Source organism: Lytechinus pictus, chromosome 13, assembly GCF_037042905.1.
Source record: "Lytechinus pictus isolate F3 Inbred chromosome 13, Lp3.0, whole genome shotgun sequence".
Classification (NCBI taxonomy): domain Eukaryota; kingdom Metazoa; phylum Echinodermata; class Echinoidea; order Temnopleuroida; family Toxopneustidae; genus Lytechinus; species Lytechinus pictus.
In genome coordinates, this window is record NC_087257.1 from 13,530,488 (window position 1) to 13,555,925 (window position 25,438).

General features: G+C 36.1%; 3 long non-coding RNA genes across 3 annotated transcripts; 1 reads left to right on the forward strand and 2 right to left on the reverse strand.

Moving 5' to 3' along the window:
- Positions 1 to 467: 467 nt before the first annotated feature.
- LOC135156286 (uncharacterized) lies at positions 468 to 3,983 on the reverse strand. Its single transcript, XR_010295385.1, has 4 exons — positions 3,687 to 3,983; positions 1,788 to 1,889; positions 1,269 to 1,388; positions 468 to 780 (listed from the first exon to the last, which is right to left on the reverse strand). It is a non-coding gene; the product is annotated as an uncharacterized LOC135156286 (long non-coding RNA).
- Positions 3,984 to 5,793: 1,810 nt separating this feature from the next.
- Positions 5,794 to 7,430, forward strand: LOC135156451 (uncharacterized). The gene is made up of 3 exons (XR_010295564.1): positions 5,794 to 6,085; positions 6,487 to 6,606; positions 7,089 to 7,430. It is a non-coding gene; the product is annotated as an uncharacterized LOC135156451 (long non-coding RNA).
- A 3,774-nt stretch (positions 7,431 to 11,204) lies between these two features.
- On the reverse strand, positions 11,205 to 15,240 carry LOC135156358 (uncharacterized). The gene is made up of 3 exons (XR_010295483.1): positions 15,159 to 15,240; positions 12,926 to 13,016; positions 11,205 to 12,080 (listed from the first exon to the last, which is right to left on the reverse strand). It is a non-coding gene; the product is annotated as an uncharacterized LOC135156358 (long non-coding RNA).
- Positions 15,241 to 25,438: the final 10,198 nt, after the last annotated feature.

A 25,438-nucleotide genomic window follows, 5' to 3' on the forward strand; every position in this document is an offset into this window, starting at 1 on the left:
ACCTGACGAGAACCTGTTTTGGTGTTACCAAGTGCTCTTCCTTGTATGCAAATTTTTACCAAAAAATGCCCCCCCCCCCGAACGTGTTCTGTGCCCTTTCATCTGAGGGCCCGTTTTATGTGTTAAAAAGTGCCCCTCACCTTCTTGTAAGTGCCCTTTCTCGAATAACTGCCCCCTTTTACCCAAGAAAAGTGCTCCTAAAGAACTTGTTCTGTGCCCCTTTCACCTGAGAAGGACCCGTTTTATGGTCACCATGACGAGTGCCCTTTGAAACAAGAAAACAATAAGGAAATTCTTTGTGCATTTAATAATTCATGTGATTGGGGGTAGATAAGCAGTTCCGTACACTACAGATGGAGGGGGGGGGGCTTGAAGGACTCTTCCCCCCCAAAAAAAAAAAAAAAGGGTGAAATATATCATTCTGAATATTCTGTCGAAATCTATCACAAAAGTGGATTTTCTTTTTAAAAATGTCAAAATTTTGCTCTCGCAACTTCTTAAAAATTTCACATAATACAGCATTTTCCCTGTGCCCCCCCCCCCCCACTTTCAACTTCACTTCGCCGCTCCTATTTGTATGTTTATAGCTTCTCCTTTTGCAACCAGTTTTAATGAAAATCAACAGGAAATTTCAATACTTTGAATTTGGGGTTGTATTTAAAATAAAAAAAAAGGGACTTGAAAAAAAAAAAACTTTTCCATCTTTATCAAGTGCTTCCTAAGCTAAGTCACTCGTCAATTTGTTGGATTTCTTGAATGAAAACATCTGTTACACCAGTCCTGCAGATTGAAAAAATAGAGAAAGAAAATCAATGAATTTAAATAAAAATTGTCATGATTTGTAAAACATAAATGTTTTAAGAAAAGTAAGACTATACATACCGGTATATAAATTTCTTCATCACATAACATAGGAAATCTTACTTCTACTAATTATAAACTTGTACTTCTACAAAGCATATCACTTAAACCTGTTCTATGCAGTTAACATACCACTCTCCATTATAACTACATGTACTCTATAAAAAAAACTGTCAGAGATTTCCCATAAATATGAATATATGAATTAACATATATAAATTATATATAATAGTCAGAATTAAAGTTGATGTTTTGTTGCACAGAATATTTTGATCTGCGAATAAGAACAACACCTAACTATAATCTAAAAACAGAATTGAAATGGTTTTTTCAAAGGCAGGTCTATTTGTTGCCTAAAAAAATTGTGAAAACCCCCCATTATTAAAAATAATCACTAATTAACTCACTCATATAACTGCTGTAGGTTGTATTTCTCTTTGTGGTCCTATCACTGTTCTATTAGGCCTACTTCACCAATTGTTTATCATCATCAATCAACTCCATGGAAATTGTAGAGCTGCATCATCCTATTGGACAAAATGTAAAATAATAAGATTTTAAAAAAATTGTAAATCTACAAATATGAAATATGAATATCACACTAAAGAATGAATAAAATGAATTTTATGAAATATAAAACATGAAAAATAAATATTGCTTTGTTTATAAACAAAAAGGAAATAAAGGCCTTTTAAATAATAGTAGATCAAGGACATGACCTTATTTTATAAATTTGCCCAAGGTTCATAACTTTTGGCATTGGTTCTATTTTAGACTCGAGAGCCTGGATATATAAGAAGTGTATATTCAGTATAGATCCTACCTAGCTCTTAGCAGTGGCTCAGGTTATTTTTATTTAATGTAAACATGGTTAACATTCATTTCAATGCATGTAATGTATCTGTAATTTAGTTTAACTTTTATACCTGGATGAGAATCTGCAAAATGATGCATGCACTTATGATCATCATGTTTAACCATAGGTACCGGGTAGACCTCTACTGTTTTTCTTGTTCTTCAAACTCAACCTGTTTGTGAAAGAAAAGAGAGAACAATAAGTGTCAAGTGATCTCTTTCATGGCCGTATGTACACTGTTTAAAAAAACCTGATTTTACAGAAAAAACAAGATTTTACAGAAAGCAATAACAGAATCATTCTGTAAATTCGTAAAACAGGAATTTTTCTACAGAACAGGTCTGTTTAATAAGGGGAAAATGGTGTTTTATTTAAGGAAATTTGTAAGGTTCCATACACTAAATACCAATTTCCTGTACTTTTACATGATATAATGTAAGATTATGCAATCTGGTAAAATTACAGGTGTTCTCGAGACTCTGCTGCAGGAACTTCTTTTATTTTAAGGATAAATTTTCTAACAGTGTAGGGGGAGGGGTTTGGGTGGGAGCTGAAATGTGAAAACCTTCATAAAAAAAAGAATTGCATGAAATCCTTCAATATTACTTTAGAAAATGCAAAAAAACAGCCCTAGGCAATATTGGTTGCTTCGGGCCCTGGCTTTCTGAATTTCAGGTTTCTCTAAATTTTTTCACATGTCTGCCCCCCCCCCCCAAAAAAAAAAAAAAAAAAATCTGCATCTTTTTATTCCGAATCTTAATTCATTTAATTTTAACAACATAATTTCATAATCTCATGCACTAGGTCTAGATCTATTTGTAAGAAAGTATAGATCTAGTCCAACCAGAATCAGTGCTGCGTGACAGCATTCATGTATCTAAATAAGGTCTAGTCTAGATTAGACTATCAATAGACTCTCGATCTATCTAGACCTAGAATGTAAAGCTAACCCTTCGGTGACTTTACCTAGATGTATATCGATTAAGAAATTTTTGATGTCTGACTTTTATTCCTGGCTAAACCTTCATTGCCATTATTGACCGAAAGTAGATCTTGGTCCACTGACAGTCATATTCGTACATGTAAATGTAGTCGTTTAGGCCCAGACCTACATCTAGGCCTAAAATTATAGACCTAGATCCTAAGCCCTGGGGTACGTGGCGAGGGTTGGGAAAGTTAGATGACTAGATTTGAATTATGTAGGCCTAGATCTACGTACAAGCATCGATGGATAAACTTTTTTTAGTAAAGTAACATACCAAAACTGATAAAGTAAAATTAAGAAGCAAGACTAGGCTCTGTTAACCATGTTAGAAATTAGATCTTGATCTATTGATAATAAGAGTAAGACAAACATGCAGAGCAGCATGTTATTTCTAATACCGAGTCTAACTATATAAATAACAATAAGAATTAAAATGGGTGGGGGCTAAAATCCTAAATGCAGAAGAAGCCTGAAGTTATGCAAAATAAATTTGATATCTGAAACTGACGAGAATCTAGTGAGGATTGACACAATGATGACAGGCATATCTTCTTCCACACTCCGCTTCACAGTTTATTCCTGACTGAGTCTCAATCTACTGAAGATAGATGCAGATCTCCCTCCAGATCTAACGTTATACAGATTACAGTGTACAAAAAGAAGCTTCATTCTTCTTGTTTTAATCAATCGTGGGCTCCCGGCCCGATTTTCTCTCGATGCCCAGCCGGCTAGGAGCCCGTACAAAATACATGTGGTTGACACAGCGGCATAACCACTGAAAAGCAACATACAGGCTGCACTGGGCCGGGCGACGATGACAATCTAACTTCACTTTCAAAGACCAAATTCTGCTTTTCTTTAACAGAAGAATGATAGCAAGTTGTCTAATTAATTAAAGAAATAACCTAAGATCACAAAATACAGTGCGAAATGTGTAAATAGTCCACTGAATTAATGTGGTTATATCAATTTATACGTACTCACCGGAGTGTTCGTAGGTCCATTTTTGTGTGGAAAGAAAAGTTTCAGAATGAATAAATTAGATGACGTAATGAGGTCAAATGAATAATTAATTCTGTAACACGATACCACTAGTATCGATGACAAAGAATCGGGGAAATTGCGTATTAATGACGCTCTTAGCCAATGAAAAGGCCGGATTATGAATATCTTCATGCTCATGAATGTCAATGAGGGCTTATTTTTGTCTTCAAATGATCGCGGTAGGCGGAGCCTAATCTCATTTGTTTTGTGCTGAACGCGCACGCAGCTTTCGGTCTAGTAATATATTATAAGGTCTTTGGATGTACCACTAGGGTATCTCGAAATGTAATCTTGATGCCAAAATACCCGTTTAACCCTAAAAACACTGGGCTATTTCGACGCCTAAGAAGACTGGGGGCCGTAGGGAAGGGGTTGAAACACCCCCCCCCCCCCTATGAGCTAGGCCGTCGATCGCGCGATTGCAACGAAAATCGGCACGCGCGTTTGCCATGGCGTAGTCAGGCCAAAGACCTTATAATATATTACTAGACCGAAAGCTGCGTGCGCGTTCAGCACAAAACAAATGAGATTAGGCTCCGCCTACCGCGATCATTTGAAGACAAAAATAAGCCCTCATTGATATTCATGAGCATGAAGATATTCATAATCCGGCCTTTTCATTGGCTAAGAGCGTCATTAATACGCGATTTCCCCGATTCTTTGTCATCGATACTAGTGGTATCGTGTTACAGAATTAATTATTCATTTGACCTCATTACGTCATCTAATTTATTCATTCTGAAACTTTTCTTTCCACACACAAAATGGACCTACGAACACTCCGGTGAGTACGTATACATTGATATAACCACATGAATTCAGGGGACTATTTACACATTTCACACTGTATTTTGTGATCTTAGGTTATTTCTTTAACAAATTAGAGAGTTTGTTATCATTCTTCTGTTAAAGGAAAGCAGAATTTGGTCTTTGAAATTGAAGTTAGATTGTCATCGTCGCCCAGTGCAGCCTGTATGTTGCTTGCAGTGTTGTGGTTATGCCGTTATGCCGCTGTGTTAACCACATTTTGTACGGGCTCCTAGCCGGCTGGGAATCGAGAGATAATCGGGCTGGTTTGGTTCACCTTAGCTCCAACAAGGACCAAAATGATGCTTCTTTTTGTACACTGTAACGTTAGATCTAGAGGGAGATCTGCATCTATCTTCAGTAGATCGAGAATCAGTCAGGAATAAACTGTGAAGCGGAGTGTGGATGAAGATACGCCTGTCATTGTGTCAATCCTCAGTCCTCACTTTGTTTCAGATATCAAATTTATTTTGCATAACTTCAGGCTTCTGCATTTAGCCCCCACCCATTTTAACTCTTATTGTTATTTATAAATATAGTTAGACTCGGTCTTAGAAATAACATGCTGCTCTGCATGTTTGCCTTATTATCAATAGATCTAGGACCTTGATCTTCTTAATCCTAGGCCCTACTTACTTTATACTTAGATCTAGGCTACTTTACTTTTATTTATCAATCGATGCTATCAAGAGCTAGGCCTACGTACCATTCAAATCTAGTCTAACTTATACTTTCCCAACCCTCGACACTTACCCCCAGGGCTTATGATCTAGGTCTGTAATTTAGGCCTAGATCTAAGTCTGGGCCTAAACGACTCCATTTGCATGTACAAGTATGACTCTCGGTGGACCAAGGACTAGATCTAGATCTACTCTCGGTCAATAATGGCAATGAAGTTAGCCAGGAATAAAAGTCAGAGTCAGACATAAAAAATTTCTAAACCGATATAGGGTCTAGATCTCGGTTTAGAACCGAAGCTTTACTTTCTAGGTCTAGATAGATCGAGAGTCCATCGTTAGTCTAGATCTAGACCAAATTTAGATACATGAATGCTGTCGCACAGCACTGAGTCTCGTTGGACTAGATCTATACTTTCTTACAAATAGATCTAGACCTAGTGGAGTAGTGCATGAGATTATGAAATTATGTTAAAATCAAATGAAATAAGATTCGGATATATAATATTTGGGGGGGGGGGGCAGACATGTGAAAAAATTTAGAGAAACCTAAAATTTAGAAAGCGAGGGCCAGAAGCGACCAATATTACCTAGGGCCGTTTTGTGCATTTTCTAAAGTAAAATTGAAGGATGTCATGCAATTCTCTTTTTGATGAAGGTTTTCACATTTCAGCTCTTACCCAAACCCCTCCCCCTATACATACGGCCATGAAAAAGATCACTTCTTATTATTGTTCTCTCTTTTCTTTCACAAACAGGTTGAGTTTGAAGAACAAGAAAAACAGTAGAGGTCTACCTATATGGTTCAAGATGATGATCATAAGGGCATGCATCATTTTGCAGATTCTCATCCAGGTATAAAACTTAAACTAACCCATACAAAATTACAGATACATTACATGCATTGAATGTTAACCATGTTTACATGAAATAAAAATAATCCGAGCCACAAAGAGGTAGGATCTGTAATTAATATACACTTCTTAGATATACAGGCTCTTGAGTCTAAAATAGAAACAATGCCAAAAGTTATGTACAGTACCTTGGGCAAATTTCTAAAATAAGGTCATGTCCTTGCATGATCTACTAGTAATTAAATGGCCTTTTTATTTCCTATTTGTTTATAAACAAAGCAATATTTATTTTTCATATTTTACAAAATTCATTTTATTCATTCTTTAGTGTGATATTTATATTTCATATTTGTAGATTTACGATTTTTTAAAAATCTTGTTATTTTACATTTTGTCCAATAGGATGATGCAGTTTTACAATTTCCATGGAGGTGATTGATGATGATAAATAATTGGTGAAGTAGGCCTAATAGAACAGCGACTAGACCACAAAGAGAAATACAACCTACAGCAGTTATATGAGTGAGTTAATTAATTAATATTTTTAATAATGGAGGTTGTTCACAATTTTTTTGCAAAAAATAGACCTGCCTTTAAAAAACCCATTTCAATTTTGTTTTTAGATTATAGTTAGTGTCGTTTTTAATCACAGATCAAAATATTCTGTGCAACAAAACATCAACTTTAATTATGACTATTTATATAATTTACATATGTTGATTCATATATTCATATTTATGAGAAATCTCTGACATTTTTTCATAGAGTACATGTAGTTATAATGGAGAGTGGTATGTAAACTGCATAGAACACTCACAGGTTTAAGTGATATGCTTTATAGAAGTACAAGTTTATAATTAGTAGAAGTAAGATTTCCTGTTATGTGTTGAAGAAACATATATATGTATAGTCTCACTTTTCTTAAAACATTTATGTTTTATGAATCACGACAATTTTAATTTAAATTCATTGATTTTCTTTCTCTATTTTTTTTCAATCTGCAGGACTGGTGTAACAGATGTTTTCATTCATGAAATCCAACAATTCAATATTGAAGAGTCTGACTTAGGAACCACTTGATGAAGATGGAAAAGGTTTTTTTTTTCCAAGTTAAATTTTTCAACAACAAAAAAAAAATTATTATCACAACCCCAAATTCATGACGTATGAAATTTCTTGTTGATTTTCATTAAAACTGGTTGAAAAAGGAGAAGCTATAAACATACAAATAGGAGCGGCTGAGTGAAGTTGAAAGTGGGGGGCATAGGGAAAATGCTGTATTACGTGAAATTTTTAAGAAGTTGCGAGCGAGCAAAATTTTGACATTTTTAAAAAGAAAATCTAAAATATTCAGAATGATATATATTCACCCTTTTCTCTTTTTTTTTCTTGGTCGTGATTTCTTTTTTTTTTTTTTTTTTTTTGGGGGGGGGGCAAGAGTCCTTCAAGCCCCCCCCCCCCCTCCATCTGTACGAAACTGCTTATATACCCCCACTCATGAATTATTAAACTCAATACACAAAGGATTTCCTTCACAAGTATATTATCGAAATGAGAATATTGTTTTCTTGTTTCAAAGGGCAATCGTCATGGTAACCATAAAACTGGTCCTTCTCAGGTGAAAGGGGCACAGAACAAGTTCTTTAGGAGCATTTTCCTTGGGTAAAAGGGGGCAGTGATTCGAGAAAGGGCACTTACAAGAAGACGAGGGGGCACTCTTTAACACATGAAACGGGCCCTCAGATGAAAGGGCACAGAACACGTTCCGGGGGGGGGGGCATTTTTGGGTTAAAAAAAGGCACTTTTCAGTGCTTCAAGAAGTAGAGGGAACTGTGCCCCCCCCCCCCTCTCCCCAGGATCGCTGCCCCAGCATACAAAAAAAATTATTTTGGTTCAAAGTATTAACATACGCTTAAGAAAAAGGTCAAGCTTAATCCTCTAATAATGTGATATTTTTTATGGCTAATTAATAAAATTCACCACTAACCAGAAAATTCCTTTATGTCTTTCATTTGTGTTCATATAGTATTTGTACAGAGCTAAAATGAAAGGGATTTGGAATTGGCAAAATTCAAAATGAGATGAAGATCGAGAGAGGGAAAGAGTGATGAGAAGTGGGTTGAAGAGATGAGAAAGAAATGGAGGGGCACATATGAAGAGATAATTTAGAGGGGGGTGGTAAGAGAGCTAGAATGTGGGAAGTAGGAACAAAAGGGGTGGAAGAGAAATAAGACGAGATTTATGGAAACCAGGAGACAGATAACAAGTGGGAAAAGAAAAAGGAAATATATGAAGAGTTTAGTTGCAAAAGGGGTTAGGGCCACTTTGGACCATTCCAAGAAAATAATTTTTATTTTATTCTCCCATATTGCAATATTCTAATGCGAAACTGAATTTTCATGATAACCTACCATGAGAACATAAAATTGGGTATAAAAGATATCTACTTGTCTTCATATTTTTTAAGATATTATTTTCCAAAAAAAGTTTGTGTGGACCTAACCCCTTTTGCAACTAAACTGAAATGGACCTAACCCCTTTTGAAAAAAGGTGATTTTTCTTTGCCATATTAGTTCACTTTTTAATAGGAATTTCAACTTTTCTATGGTATCATCTTATATAGCTACTAAAAATCTATACATTAAGACATGAAAATCAAGTTTGATGAAAAATGGACCTAACCCCTTTTGAAAATGAGCTCTACATATGTAGGAGTCAGAAATGCTGGAGAATAAAGGGGACAGGAAACGTATTAAACATGATAAATTGGGGCCCGTTTCATCATGAGTTACAAGTATGGTAACTACGATTTAGGGATGGCAAAAGCACTAGAGACCTCTTTACCTAATCACGACTTGATCTACTCTTTTCATCTTCCCTTTTGGAATTATCAAAGGCCTATAAGACGCAATACAAACAATGCTTTGTTTTTAAGTGATATCGCTTGTGATATCGATACTTTATAGAGCGCAACGTATCGTCTCAGATTTGCGCTTGCTTGATTCGCTGAATCCTTCGCGTCACGAGCGCGTAACAAAATGAATACATTAATGAATTTGCCAAGTTGACCTTTGTCATTGCGCTGATGTGCGTATTGTCTAATACACGTACAAAACCACAGTTGACGAGGGAGCATCGTACGAAATTAATATTAATGAGGGCTTATTTTAGCTTCTAATGGATTAAACAAAATGGCGGTAGCTTCGGGGGCTTGAGTCAGGCCCCCGAAGCTCCGCCATTTTGTCGGAGACATTTGGGCAAATCCTAAGCCCCCATTTGCATAAACATGAATAATTCATCAGTTCGCTGCTCCACACATCCCAATAGACTCTTTATATGACGAAGCAGAAAGTGGAGATCAGCGTCACGCATGCGCATTGAGCGAGGTCAACTTTGCGTTAATTATACATGAAATGTAATATATTCATCACGTGATTAATCTACTTCTTACTACTATTGACCAATCAGCGTTCTTCACTACAATGAGTCATGATGCATCCATCGTTTTTCAATCCGTGCATAGAATGCAGTTTACATGCAACGTACACTAGCACCGCAGCCTGATACTTTTCTTAATCTTGTTTAACCTGGAGATGGGGGGGGGGGGGGGTGAATCGGCCTATTTTTATCTTCTCTTTAACATCGGTACGGTAAATGAAAGGGGAAGATATTTACGAACTAGTTTATTTCACAATAACAATACGCCAATATAAATAATAATAATGTATTTCAGTTTGAACGTTTCACTTACTGGTTTTGTAATTTGGTTCTTTCATAAAAAAAAAAACGACCTTTCTCTGCTGTTCTCCAGATCAGAATCACTAGAGGCATGTTTCACAACGCAGTGTAATCGTTAGTAATGATAAAGTAAAAACAAATTCTGAATCCAAAATTTCTTTAGAAAATAGGATTGGATTTAATTAGAACCTATTAATTTTCTGTAATTAATAGTGTGCTTTTTACGCTAAGCCTTTCCAACTATTGATAATGGTCATTTAATTTTTTTTTGCAGGGGGGGGGGGTAATCTAATTTCTTTGTGTTCACTCTTTTTAAGAGCACAGATAAGTGACATGTCATTACCAAACCTCATCAATTTCAGGCAGGGCGGATCTAGGATTTTTCCAAAGGGGGGGGGGGGCACATTTTCCCAAGGAAAAATTTGACAAGCAAAAAAAAAGGGGGTCTTCACTTTCAAGAGGGGGACACACTTCTGTTTTAACAGCATTTTACATTACAATTTTTAATTGAGCCTGTCAAATTGGGGGGGGGGGCGCACTGATCGGCTTTGCCCCCCCCCCCCCCCACACACACACACACACACTCTGATTGGCCTAATCTTTGTCTTTAAAAGTCATCTCTATTCATCTTATTCCTCTTCCCCACTCTTTATAAATTGTTTCTCCCTCATTTATCCCCGCCTCCTCTCAAAATAAATAAAGAATAAAATGGCCCTGTATGGTTTCTCCCTGTGGGTGAATTGTCAATTGGCTCTGTCCACTCTCTTGTGCACCCTATGCCCCTTCACATTATTATTATAATACATTATCTATTCTTTTAATCTCTCTTCAGCTCTCTCTTTGCCATATCGCGCTCTCATTATTAAACCACACACACAACTCTTTCTCTTATATTTTCCACCTCTCATCTCTTCTCGCAATTCATTAAAAAAAGAAAATACACTGGGTGATTCCAACTTTGGCGTTGGTGTTCGTAGCACAATTTAGTTCTTCCTTCCTCCGAAACCTAATGTGAGTTTACAAAAATAATCAAAATCACATTAATAGCTCAACATCAAGTGAGATGAATCTATGAATCAATTTGATTGTAATTTTGGTGCTGTGATGATGATGTAAAACTTGTAAGACGCCACACCAAAAGTTCAACAGCAAACTTGAAATCACCCATGTATCTTTCTCATTTAAAAATATATATATATTTTTAGAAATTCTCTATCACATCTACATAACAGCCATGGATCAACAATTCTTTAAGGGGGGGGGGGGGAGGTCTTTTGCCCTCCCCCGGTGGTTCTCAAAAGGATTGTTTTCTATCTTATTTCAAATTTATTCATTTTTTTTAAATATCTTTATATATTATTTGTTATGTTTTATGTTTTTTTAATGGGGGTGATTTTTACAGAGAAAACCTGCAACTACCACCCCCTCCAACCTTGATCCATGGCTGCAAAATGTAGGTCTCATTGCTCTTAACTTTATGCTGCTTGTTCACTATTGCTCGTCCATTAATTCTACTAGTACTTCCAGTCTCTCCTCAAATGACTTGATTCACCTAAACTCTCGGCTAAAAAGAATCATAGAAGACTTGTTAATTCAGTGACAATGACAAAATTATTATTTCAATTCATTTTATTCCAAATACATAAACCAGGTAACAATTATTTTCCTCTTGAGTTTAAAGATCAAATTTTGATCAGAGCTCGTTCCCGTCTGCTTAAGATGAAATGGTGTGAAAGAGACTACTGTCCTCACAAACACAGATGCAATGTCACATGCCCCCCCCCCCCCGAATTCATTGATCATTATTTTTGTTTAAAATTCTTCATTGCCAAAACTGTTACACAATTTCATGTACAAATTATATTGCTGAATTTTTATTTATCATTCCTGTTATGTCATTGTAATAAATTTATTATTCTAAGTATTATTATTATAAACATTATTATCTACATCCATAATTGTAAAAACTACTGCTACAATCAGCAAGTATAATTACCCCTAAAATAACCCTATCCCTCTTAAATTGTTTATGGGTTTTGTTTGGTCAGTAGTGTGGGGGGGGGGAAGTGGTTACAACACTCTATTGTAAATACATGCAGTAATTCAGTTTGATATAGGATGTTTGGCATATTGTCAATGCATTATTCCCTAATTCTTCCTCCAGAAAATTATGGGAATTAAAAAGCAAACCCTTAATTTGGTCTTGTATTTCTTGAGTCTCTAAAACAGAGGATGTGAAGCAGAGTCATGTTCCATGTCTGTTGAAAAGAAAAACACACAAAAACGACAGAAATGTTAGCAATTCAATCAAGCCATCATAAAAAATAAAAATTAAAAAAATATATATTAAAGTTAAATGAAACCACAAGCCGAATGAGTCACCTTTACAAAATCTGGTGTGGATTGAAGAATTCATGAGTGGGTAGGAAGCAAATAAATTGATTACATATGATTTTCCACTTGCTAAGCCTAGTATATTCTGATTTTCTTATTTAATTTTGACAAGCTAGATCTACCGGTAGGTGATATTAATTGTCCCCTGAAAACATGACAGGTGAAAATTAAAATGGAGCCTGTCAATACGACTCCAGCCTAGTCTCTGAGCTGATTTTATTTTCATTGAGTCAATACAACTTAGATCTTGGTCTACCATGTGAGCCCCCCCCCCAAAAAAAAAAAGACACCTCACAAAACCCCAATTTAAGGTAAAAATGTCATGAACACATAATAATTACATACCACTAGAAAGAGTATATTCTCCCAAATAATTTGATACCATATTCATGTTTAGATAGTCAGTATGTATTCTTTACAGAGTTGTAGATTTTGATTTGCACCAAAATAAGGCATGGCTAAAATTAATGACTCCAGATGCCAATGATGCCAAATCTATGAGTTAGCAAATTTTCTAAGAAATTAATTTTTGTATTGACACTAAAAAGAGTTTACTAAACAATTATCTTGTAAATTATTTAACATGGGTATTGAAATTTGAAATGGATTTTAATATAACCCTTTTAGGATAATGAAATCAATGACATCTGGACTCATTACATGAAGTCATTCAGTTTGATAGATAGGATGATTATTGGTTTTTTTTTACCTTTTTGAATCAGGAGGGTCCTGCAGCTTAATTCGGTCTTGTAATCCTTGAGTCTCTAAAAGAGGATGTGAAGCAGCATCATGTTCTATGTCTGTTGAATAGAACAATACACACAGACAGAAATGTCAGCAATACAAGCTATTGTAAAAAAAAAAAACACTTAACACTTGGACTATAGCGTATATATCTAGATCTAATCATAGACTCTGACGTACATAGATCTGGAACTAAATGTAAGTAGATCTAGATCTACATCAAAAGTAGATTTAAATTTCATTTTTGTTAAACCTACCATTCTGTGAAATTCCAATGTTATTGAATCATACAAGTGTTACTAGATCTAAGCTAAAGTAAAGCTGTCTTGACCCAGGGTTTTTCAAATGGTTTCATGAATTTGCTCTGACGACAAATGCCCCGATGGAAAATCTACACGTTAGGCCAAACAAAAGCTAACCTCCAATAAATAAATCCTTAACTTAGACCCTGACTCAGTGACTGAAATAATACTAGGCCTATAGGGCTAGGCCTATATAGATTATGCAGGAGGTCGCTTTGTTGTAGGCCTAAGTCTAGTCTAGGTCTATAGACCTAAGCTAGAGAATAGATAGGATAAGAGGTAGAAAAGTTTTCTTTTAGCTTTAGCCAAGACCTGTAGTTTAGAAAAATAAAAGAAAACATGAAAACTAGAAATAAGTTTGGACTTTGCCTTTAGTTTGGGAAATGAAACATCTTTATAAATATAAAAACTCATCAACTTCGGACTAGGCTCCGGTCCTATTAGTATTGATAAATGATATGTGAATTCAAAGAAGGGAACGGGTTAATGGAGTGAATGTCTTTCTATAAAGTCAATATGGATGCGCGATAGATCCCAGACAACGTCTAGCCCAGGCGCGGATCCAGGAGGGGGCCGAGCCGGCCCCGGCCCCCCCTATTTTTTGGCAACCTGCAGAAAAAAAGTGTACTCTTTAACTTGATAGAAACGATGAAAAACAGAAAGAAAAGTAAGAAAGAGGTATTATACCAATGATGTGTAATTTACAGCCTCGTAACGGCCGGCCCGACTCGAAAGGAAACAGGAAAAAGGTGGGGGAAGAATTGGAAAATAGAATTTATATAAAAATTTTCGCTCGCGCTTCGCGCTCGCATTGCCTGTGTAATGAATCTCATTCAAGAGGATTAAATGGCACTTAATATGTCCAGTTCTGGAATCAATTTGCACACAATATTTTAGCTCGAGCATCAAGCTTTCATTATTTTGTTTGATTTATACAAATTGTTAATATAATATATAAAAATTTTCAGCTCGCGCTGCGCGCTCACATTGTTTGATTGTGAGATACCTATCCTCTTTGGAAATTCTTACCAAAATTTCTCAAAATGCCCCTTATCATGTCAGGAAAAATTTAAGCTCGTGCTTCGCGCTCGCATTTATATGTTTGAGACACATCTTGTTCTTTATTTAAATAAAAACGTGCTTAGACTGTCAAGTTTTCAGGTCGGAATATCAAAAATTTTGAGCTCGCGCTTCGCACACTCATTATTTAATTGGTGATACTGTATCCATTAATCACTAAGAACAGTCCTAATTAAGTCCCTTTTCACGTTACTATATTAAAATTTCTGCTCACGCTTCGCGCTCGCATTTTATATTAAGACCCATGAGATACCTTATCTTGTTTATAGCAATAAAAACTAAAACTTCAGTCTTTACTTAGGATTACCCCCTGAAAAACCAACCAAAAAATCAGATTATAGCGGCCAATCGAGAAATATGTTGATGAAAATATTTTTCGGCCCCCCCTATTGGCGAAAGCTGGATCCGCCCCTGTAGCCTAAACGTTATATATCTAGTTCTTTCCTAACCCAGGGCCAGGGGCTCCGGCCCGCGGGCCGGAGCCCCGTGGGTTAGTTCTTTCCATGCCTGCCGAGATCTCGGTAGGCGTCGAAATTTCAGAGAAACTCTCGCCCGAAAGTCTGGCGTGATAATTAATACGAGGTCTCAAATGGTAGCAGATTGAGATTTTCATGTAATCTAGCCTACATTTTCAGCTCACGACGATGGAAAAAGTTTTGAGTTTTCGCAAGTCGTTTGCTTCCTAATTGTTCACTTTTTATAAACATAAATTAATTCATGTTGTACCCAGACTTCTCAAGATTCCATATAACATGAGATCTTTTGATTTATTTTTGTAAATGAATTAAAATTCAGCGTTAATCTGACAGTACTCACCGAAAATCTCTCAAGGATATAGTCTTCTTCTGTGCGGGTGACGTCATCTTTCAGCCCTTAATTAAGCGGAAGTGACGATGGGGTCAAATTATGACGTACGAATTTCAATAGAAAAATACATTATTCATAAGGTAAGGTCCAATCAAATCACAGTATCTTGCGAGTACGCAAAGAAAAAATAAATGATTCATTAGCAATATGCAAATGGGGGCTTAGGATTCGGTTCAAATGTCTCCCAGGGGGTGTGGCCGAAAGTGGTAAAAATGCGCTTATCACCATGGAGCTTCTATGGAGTATCTGTACGTTATATGCAAATGTTATTTAAATGAGGCTTTTCCGCGGGTGCTACCTTTCCGTCTATACGTATTTATTTGTCTATGGGCGTAGTTTACAAAACTGTATGATCAAATTCTTCGAAATCTAATTATGCTAATTTAATTTTTTTTATTTTTTAAATTGCTCTAATTAACTAAATAAGGCCCCTGAAATGCTTTATTTTTTTTAGTTTACAGACTCTTTAAAGGATTCTGATCAAATGTATTTAAAAAAAATAATATCCCATTTATTTTCTTACGTATTTTATTGTTATGTAAATTTCTCATGTATTTCTCTGTTTTTCGACTTTTTGTTTTTTATTGTTTTTTTTTCAATGGAAATGGTCGGGGATTTTATTTTGGCCATAAACAAGATGAAATTAATTTAGTTTAATCAGTAATAGGAAAAATAATGATACATTTTTAATTGGATCTAAGTTTTGATATACAGTGCGTATCCAAAAAAAATTTCACTTTGAAAAAGCCCTGGGAATTAAAAAATATACAACATGTGGGTAATTTTTTCACATATAATCTTAGGTTTGGGTCTCATCTATCCAATGCAAGTAACAGTTTTGACAGAATATTACACTTGAGTGAGCACTGTCCATTTTTGTAAAGCTCGCAGAAATCTGTTTGCGCAGAAATGCTTATTTTCACGCAGTGTCAAGGAGAAAGGGCGAAATCAAATTTACCCTGCGAAACATTTCTCATACATTTCCCTTGCACTTTTAGTCAATAGAAATTAGACGGATACATTCAAGCATTTTGTAGCAATTTTGCCACCCAAATTGAAATTTCAACACTTAGTAAGCACAACCTTTATCCTTTTTGTGCCAGCTGGATCTGAGGACATAACTAAATCTGAACAAAAGTTTATATCAGACATCTCTAGCATTTTTTAACTAAGTTTTTATCATTTATAGTGGGTTTACATTTCATTTTTATTTAATACTTGTTTCTTCACACCTTTTCCAAGCTTTACAATGATTAACAAAATGAAAATCAAGCCTAAGCCATTTCATGTAAATCACAGCTCAGTGTAAAGCAAATATCGTCACGATTGCCTCAGTGTGTGGGGGAGTGGGATGGGGCGCAATGCACTCTTCGAAGTGTTTTGGGCAAGGAAAAAAATTTTAAAAGGTAAAAGATATCTTCAAATCAATTTTAATAGATAAATTCAACTTGTTCTTCATGATTAAGGTCTACTTTTATTCGCATAACTATTTCAAAGTTCTGCCCAAATCATTTTTCACTAACTTTTCAAAAGTAAGTGGTGTTCACTCAAGCGGAAATATTTTTCGACAGTTATATCGTCATTTGCTTAAATGGATCTGTACCAATGTTGCAATGTGGAAAAATCTTTAGGATATTACAAATGTATAATTTTACAGGATTTTTTCTAAGTGTAAACTTTTTTTTGATACGCACTGTAGAATACTGTAATACGTTTTTATTCATTTGCTTTGTTATATATCTGTATATTGTACTTCATGAATTTTTGTAAATTGGCCCTTTCAGCTTGTGCTGCTGGTCAATTTTTATGTGCATATATACCAATAAATAAAATAAGTAACATTTATGAATTTTTGATAAAACACTTATTTGCATTGGATTTGAACATGAATTAATGTGTTTTTTTTGTTGTTGCAATTTTGGGTCTGCAGGCACTTACGAAATGTTGCGTGATTTCAGACCGCGTACCCGGGGGTCACAAATATCATGTCAAAAGTTGCGCAAGACTTGAAAGTTAAAAAAAAAAATAATCAGGGAGCAGGCGGTCCAAAAAAATGCGCTGCGGATTCACAGCGAAAAATGTCGGAAGGGGGGCTGATTCAGCCCTCCTCCCCGGTCTTTTAGGGTTAAAATGTATTTTATTTTTATAACCTCGCAGGTCAGACCCTAATCACTTTAAAAAATGTACAGGACTACCTTTTTCAGTATTTTTAGTGTTTTGACAGCCTAGATACATATAACGTGCCGTATCTTGTAACTATACCCCTTTTACGCCTTATCTTACTCGCACGATATCTACTTGCCAAGGGAAGTGGCCCTTCTGGGAAGGTCCCCCCCCCAAAAAAAAAAAAAAAAAAAAATTCACCGGGAGGAATTTAAAAAATCACATAACATATACGTCTTGGTAATTCAATTAACCACTCTGAATAAATATTAAAGAAAATTATAGTGATAATGAAGGCAAATTCGTCATTTTTTTTAAGTCTCAAGCCTTTGACTAATTCGATTTATTTCATCCGAAAGAATTTCAGATTTTCAACACGAGGCATGATCAGAGGGCTTTTCAAATGTGCTTTTTACCAAGCGAAACAACTTTCACATCAAATTTCAAGGTTGAATGAGCAAATTTTTGAGAGGGCAAGATAGGGCGGATTGAGCAAGAGTTCTAAAACGATGCGATCCAGCGAAGCGAGCTAGCAAAAATTGTGACCTTTTTAATACAATCAAATTTTTAGATATTCAGAGTTTGACATGATAATTTTCAGAACATTATGTAATACTTCTTTCTTTCTCCTTCATCTTCTTATACCTTTTCTCCTTTTCTTAGTCGTGAAACATTGAGGGAGATGAGGGATTGGGATTTAATGAAATTTTCAGCATTATGCTTGTTTGATTTTTACTATTGATTCAAATCAACATTTTTCTAGGATGAACTTCAGCTTTCATGGGGAGTAGATTATTATTTGCTGATCCAAGACTTTGTGAAAAACATAAGTAATACCTGTAACACTATCATAGAGATATATATATATATTTCTTTATGAACACCATCAAATATTTATCATTTTTAGAGCGTTTCTCTTAGTGAGATCTTCTGAAGCCATGTGCAAAGTGTCATGAAAAAAATACGGCAGAATTATAATAAATCGTCCGTGAATCCGCCCCCTAAAATTGAATGCCTTGAACGATATAATTTGACAGTAATGTCTATTACACTTTGGATAAAATTCTGAACAAAAATGACTGTTTTATTTATTCACGGATGAATGAGCATGCATTCATATAGAAAAATTAACATGTTGAAAGACACCGGACTTATTTTGAAGGGTACTATCGAAATTCCGTTCTCATCCATCATTTCATCCCCTCACACATACGTAACGGATACGTTTCATTTCTTCTTCTTCTTCTTCTATCGCTTCATTTTCTTCTTCTTCTTGGAAATCTGTTTTAATGTTGACCCCTGTCTGTCAGTGAAGATAACAAGTTAAAGGTCAAGTCCACCTCAGAAAAATGTTGATTTGTATCAATAGAGAAAAATCAGACAAGCACAATGCTGAAAATTTCATCAAAATCGGATGTAAAATAAGAAAGTTATGACATTTCAAAGTTTCGCTTATTTTTAACAAAATAGTTATATGAACGAGCCAGTTACATCCAAATGAGAGAGTCGATGATGTCACTCACTCACTATTTCTTTTGTTTTTTATTGTTTTAATTATACAATATTTCAATTTTTACGAATTTGATGATTAGGACCTCCTTGCCTGAAGCACAAAATGTTAAAATAATGGAATTCCACGTGTTCAGGGAGGAATGAAACTTAATTTCACATGACAATGACGAGAAAATAAAAATATTTCATATTTCATATAATAAAATACAAAAGAAATAGTGAGTGAGTGATGTCATCAGTTCCCTCATTTGCATACCGACCGAGATGTGCATATAACTGTTTTGTGAAATGAAGCGAAACTTTATTAAATGTCATAACTTTCTTATTTTACATCCGATTTTGATGAAATTTTCAGTGTTATGTTTGTTGAATTTTTCTCTTTTTATTCAAATCAAGTTTTTGTTGGGGTGGACTTGTCCTTTAATGGATGGGAAATAAATGGCACCGTTTCTCTTAGTGCGAGAGCGCCATCACCCGTCATGTTTCATTTTCATATAAGAACAATTGCTGCCGGCGATGATGTTGATTGATTATCAATAGATTGATTTTTGATGTATTATTTATTTCAATTTCCTTTTACCATGCAGGGTAGCCATTGACAGTGGCGGATCCAGTTAGGGGCACAGCCAACCCGTGCCCCCCTTTCAGAGGCATACAAAATATATTTTTAGGGGAATATGTCGTGCAAGTGAGGACTTTTTACGGGACTTTTTATTCTTGTTTGTCATTTTTTTCCAAGAACAAAATGCACTCCATTTTGTAATGATAACCCTTTCTTCCTTTTTTTTTGCCTGTCAAATAAAGTGAAGAACTTTTTTTTTTTTTTTTTTTTTTTTTGGGGGGGGGTCATTTTTTCTGCATGTACAAAATACCCCCTCCTTGGAAAATCCTGGATCCGCCCCTGCCTCTTCAGTTACGTAAACTGATTTACAAGAGTTCCCTGGGAAAGATAAAAGACATACAAAAATATAAAATAGTCAAACACAAATCAAATCCGGGGGGGGGGGGCACTTACACTGACTGTTTTTTCTGTTTTGTTTTTTTTACGAAGTAAGAATGCCCTTCTGTAAAATTGTACTTGATTTGTATTACTTTATATTACTTTGTATTATGTTTTTTGAATGGAAATGAAATAAAATAATTGAATTGAATTGAGTGGATACCATGCGCGACCAAAAAATACGTAAAAAGGATGTCTTTTTCAAGATAGGGCACGTTACGTACACGTTACGTACGTAACGTAATAAGCAGTGGCGTAGCTAGGATTTTTTTCCTGGGGGGGCACTGGGGGGTCCTTGCTTTTTCAGGGGGGCACCATTTTTTCCGTTGTGTGTGTATGTGTCACAAGGGCGGATCCGACTTTCGCCAATAGGGGACGGGGCCCGAAATTATCTTTACCTATATTTCCCCCGATCAGTCACTTCTTAGTTTTATTCTTATCGAACAACATAAACATGAAATAATCTTATAAAACGTGCGAGCGCGAAGCGCGAGCGATTTTTTTTGTGTTACTTTCATGTATTTTGTCCTGAAAATGTAATATTCTGTGCAATGTTATGTGTGATCCTGAACAAGATTCGTATGTAACTAGATGGTTACTGCGAAGGCCAAGCGCGAGCAGAAATTTGTATTAACTGTTCTAGCATTATCGAAAAGGGACCTGTTAAGGACTGCTTACAGTTACCCACGAAGACGGTATATATTTCAATAATGCGAGCGCGAAGCGCGAGCAATTTTTTTTTTACATTCCGACCTAAAAAATGGTCATTCTAAGCACTTTTTGTATTAATAAATGGGATAGGTATGTAACTAAACAATTGATGCCAGCGCGAGCGCGAGAGGAAGAAAATTGAGATTTTAGACCTAAAAGCGGGACACTCTATTCATATTTTGTAAATCATAAATAGGATATAGTTAATTGGGTATCATTAATAATGCGATCGTGAAGCGTGAGCAGACAATTATTGATATTCTGATGTGAAACTGGATAATTTAAGTACATTTGATATAAAGAACATGCAGGCTATCGCGCATGTTTTAGATTTAGACCTAGAATCTGGGCAGTCTGAATACATTTGTTTAATGGAACATTATGAAATACACGTAGACAATAGGAACTTGGCAAATCAAACAATTTGACCACGCAGCGTGAGCTTAAAAATGCTGATATGTAGACTATAGATATGAATTTCATCGAACAGGCAATTACGGCGCGAAGCGCAAGCAAAAGTTTTATATAGTAACATGAAAGATTTGTTTTTTTTTTGCAAGTCTTCCCTTCACTTTATTTCATTCACTCGTCTTCCTCCTCTTCTTTTTTTCTTCTGTCTTTCTTCTTCTTTTCCTTTTTTTTCTTCGTTCTCCTTTTTTTTTGCTCTGCCAATTTTTTTCAGGGGGGCACCTGGGGGGCACACCAAATCTCAGGGGGGGGGGGGGGGCACGTGCCCCCCCCCCAGGCCCCCCCCCCCCCGTAGCTACGCCACTGGTAATAAGGGTGTCAAAAACACTAAAATAATGAAAAAAGTGTATCTATTTCGTTGGGAAAGATATACGTTGTTTAGGGTCAAATTTGCGGGGGTATAAAAATTAAGACTAAAAGATTTATAAAGGATGTACTTTTTGCCCCATTACTACGTGTTTAGAGTACGATTTGCGCGAGGTGGTGCCGTAATAAACCCAATGTATAGGTCGGCCAGTGATCACCTTCGCCTCACATATTCATTAACTCGTACATTAGCTGGTGACAGAACTTTTACGGCGTCGGCTTCAAAATCCTGGAACGACCTGCCACTAATGATTAGACAGTCTCCAACATAAGCAATTTTCAAAAAGTCATTAAAAACTCATCTCTTTCGTACTTTGTAGTTTTTAAAATATTACATGTAATTAATTCATTGTAAGCGCTTTGGGCCTATTGGGAAAAGCGCAGTACAAATAATAAGTAATAATAATAATAATAATAGGTAAAGGTAAAACCGACGACCGACGTCCGTGATATAACAATTAAAATATCACTGTACTAGTTTAGGGGTTCAGGGAATATTTGCCAAGGATACTGTTTTGTTTCCAATACTTGTTAAGGGTAGGGTTTCACACGCCAATACTTGTTAAGGGGTGCATTTTCAGAACATGGAAAATACTTGTTTAGGGTGCTTTTGAGACCCCATGGTCACGCATGGTATCCACTCGTCAATGGAAGTGCCCCCCCCCCCTGAATCAAATTAAGGATAAAATATGACAATTCAAAATATACTGCTTGTATACTGATAGTTGAGTCAATGAGTCCCCTCACCCCGTATCACCTGATTGAATCCGGGTGCTTTCATTGAAAAAAATCACCAACTATGACTTGAAAGAGGATACGTTCGTTTAAAAACATGAAGATGATGATGGTGATGATGATAATGAAGATGATGATGATAAGGGTGATGATGATGAGGATGAGGAGGAAGAGGGTGAAAAATGATCGATGAAAATGAAGAATCAAACAAAATGACAAAAAACATAAACACGTACACAAACACGAAAGTTGGGGGGGGGGGGGGTATCCAACACAAATAATCCTCGAAAATCAAATCTATAATGGAAACACGATTATCGTCATACTGGGCCCGGTCGCGTTATTTGCATATTTTCCATATAGGTAGCATTCTGGAATTCTGGTAAGTGCACGTAGGCCCTAGTGTAGTTTTGTAGTGAACCCCTTGCGAATCAGCACACCCTCCCCCAAATCGTTCCCAGGGCCCTGCGGATAATTGCCCCAAAGTGCCTCCTTTTTGCCATGGGTTGCGATTTGAAACTATTTGAAGCGGTTTGAAGTAAATCATGAATTTATATTAAGATCAATTTAACTTTTGTAAACTTCACATTATAAAACAACACATGATTAAACTCGGTTAGTCCAGGGGCGGCAGAGCGAAGTTGAAAGTGGGGGGGGGGGGGCATAGTGAAAAAAGGCACCTTTTCTTTAAAAAAGGACACTCTTAAAACAGATAAAAAATGACTTTATCTACAGTGGTGTAATGAGCCAAAAAAATTGAGAGGGCTAGATATGTCGTATCAAGTAAAATTTATAAGAAGCTGTGAGTGAGCGAAGCGAGCAAGCAAAAATTTCAACAATTTTATAACGAAAATCCAATTTTGTTATAGATTTTGACATGATATTCAGAAAATAATATATTTCACTTTTCTCTTTTTTTTTTCATGCTTGTGTTTTTTTTTCTTGGGGGGGGGGGGGGGGAGCAAGAGCCCCCCATCTGTACGCAACTGCTTATCTACCCCTCTCACATGACTCATGAAACTTAAGGCGCGTAGGATTATTCTTCTATCTAAGTTTTTTCCTTCTTAAAGGACAAGTCCACCCCAACAAAAACTTGATTCGAATAAAAAGAGAAAAATTCAACAAGCATAACACTGAAAATTTCATCAAAATCGGATGTAAAATAAGAAAGTTATGACATTTTAAAGTTTCGCTTCATTTCACAAAAGAGTTATTTGCACATCCCGGTCGGTATGCAAATGAGGGAACTGATGACATCACTCACTCACTATTTCTTTTGTATTTTATTATATGAATTATGAAATATTTTGATTTTCTCGTCATTGTCATGTGAAATGAAGTTTCATTCCTCCCTGAATACGTGGAATTCCATTATTTTAACATTTTGTGGTTCAGGCAAGGAGGTCCTAATCGTCAAATTCGTAAAAATTGAAATATTGTGTAATTCAAACAATAAAAAACAAGTGAAATAGTGAGTGAGTGACATCATCGACTCTCTAATTTGGATGTAACTGGCTCGTTCATATAACTATTTTGTTAAAAATAAGCGAAACTTTGAAATGTCATAACTTTCTTATTTTACATCCGATTTTGATGAAATTTTCAGCATTGTGCTTGTCTGATTTTTCTCTATTGATTCAATTCAACATTTTGTTGGGGTGGACTTGACCTTTAAGTATATATAGCAACATATACAAATTAGAATGTTGTGTACTTCTTTCAAAGGGACACTCCTTCGCACATAACACGGGTCCTTCTCAGGTAAAAGGGGCACAGAACATGTTTGTGAGGGGCACTTTTCTTGGGTAAAAGGGGCACTGTTACGAGAAAGGGCATCTATAATAAGGTAAAGGGGCACTTACTTACGGCATAAAACGGGCCCTTCTTAGTCATAAAAACAGGTTACAGAACACGTTTGTGGGGGCACTTTTTTGGGTAAAAAGGGACACTGATGCGAGAAAGAGCACTTACAAGAAGGCAAGGGGCACTTGCTCACACATAAAACAGGTCTTTCTCATTTGAAAGGGGGCACGGAACACGTTCGAGAGGGGACATTTTTTGGCGAAAATTGGCACTTATATATGAGAAAGCGCACTTGGTAACCACCCAAAACGGGTCTTCCTCGGGTGAAAGGGGCACAGTACACGTTGATCGTGAGGGGCATTTTTCTTGCATCAAAAAGGGCACTTTTACAGTGCTTCAAAAAGTGGGGCACTGTCCCCCCCAAGGATCGCCGCCCCTGGGTCAGTCCTCATACTCGACTCGAGGTCCATGGTCAGTCAGTACTGCGGATCTGCGTCGTGCTTGGCTTGCCATACCGTAGAAGCGCAAAAGTTGAAGAGATCTCCGATCGCAATTGGATGCGCAGAGATGTTAAACTTCACTTGTGCTCATCACTGTGCCTGTGGCTGTGCTACCGAAATTGTTTACAAACTTCGTAAACTACGTTTTACGGGCTTGGAAATTCATCTTTATTCGTGGATTGATTCTGATACCGATTCTATGATCTTGGATTAATATTTCTGTGTGAAAGAGATTACTGTCAACCCGACGTAAATAAGTGAGTTTGATGTTTTATTTTGTCGCACTTTTGATCCATTTCGCTGCTTACCATCACCCCCGGAGAATGCCGGGAGATTGATGTGAGATATCCGATGGTTGCCAATAGTGCATTCGCATTCTTAGCTGTTGTTGATAAACAGTGCTGCAATTATTTACACGTCGGCCGAGATCTATTTTTCTAAGTCAGAATTCCACATCCATTTTTATAAATAATGTAATGATGGTAATAGACCAGATGTCAGTCTTCCTATATAATTGTTCCTGAAACATGTTTATTCTCAGTTCATGTTTTGTTTAGGCCCTATTTGTTTATTTTTTTTATTTTACTTTTTCATATTATTTTTAGAGCCTTTATAGAGGTCTAATGTCTCACAACTGAGTTAGACTAGAGTCTATTTTTGTTTTTCTTAAAACAACGTAGATATTGTTCTCTCTAATTTTCTTACATTTCACTTGTTAGTTTTTATAACTTTATCATTTTCCATTCACTTTACCATTTTGCCTCCGACGAAGATTCTGCTAGGATCGAAAGCTTAGGCCCCTTTTTGACTTTATACTTTATCATTTAAGAATTCATTTGGAAATAGATAGAACGCAATAATATGAATTTTATGATTGCGGCCCTTCCAACGGTGCCGTTGATCTCTCTGATCTTAGCGGAGGAAGAATGCAGGAGAGAGAGAGAGAGAGAGAGGTAGTAGTGGAAATAAAA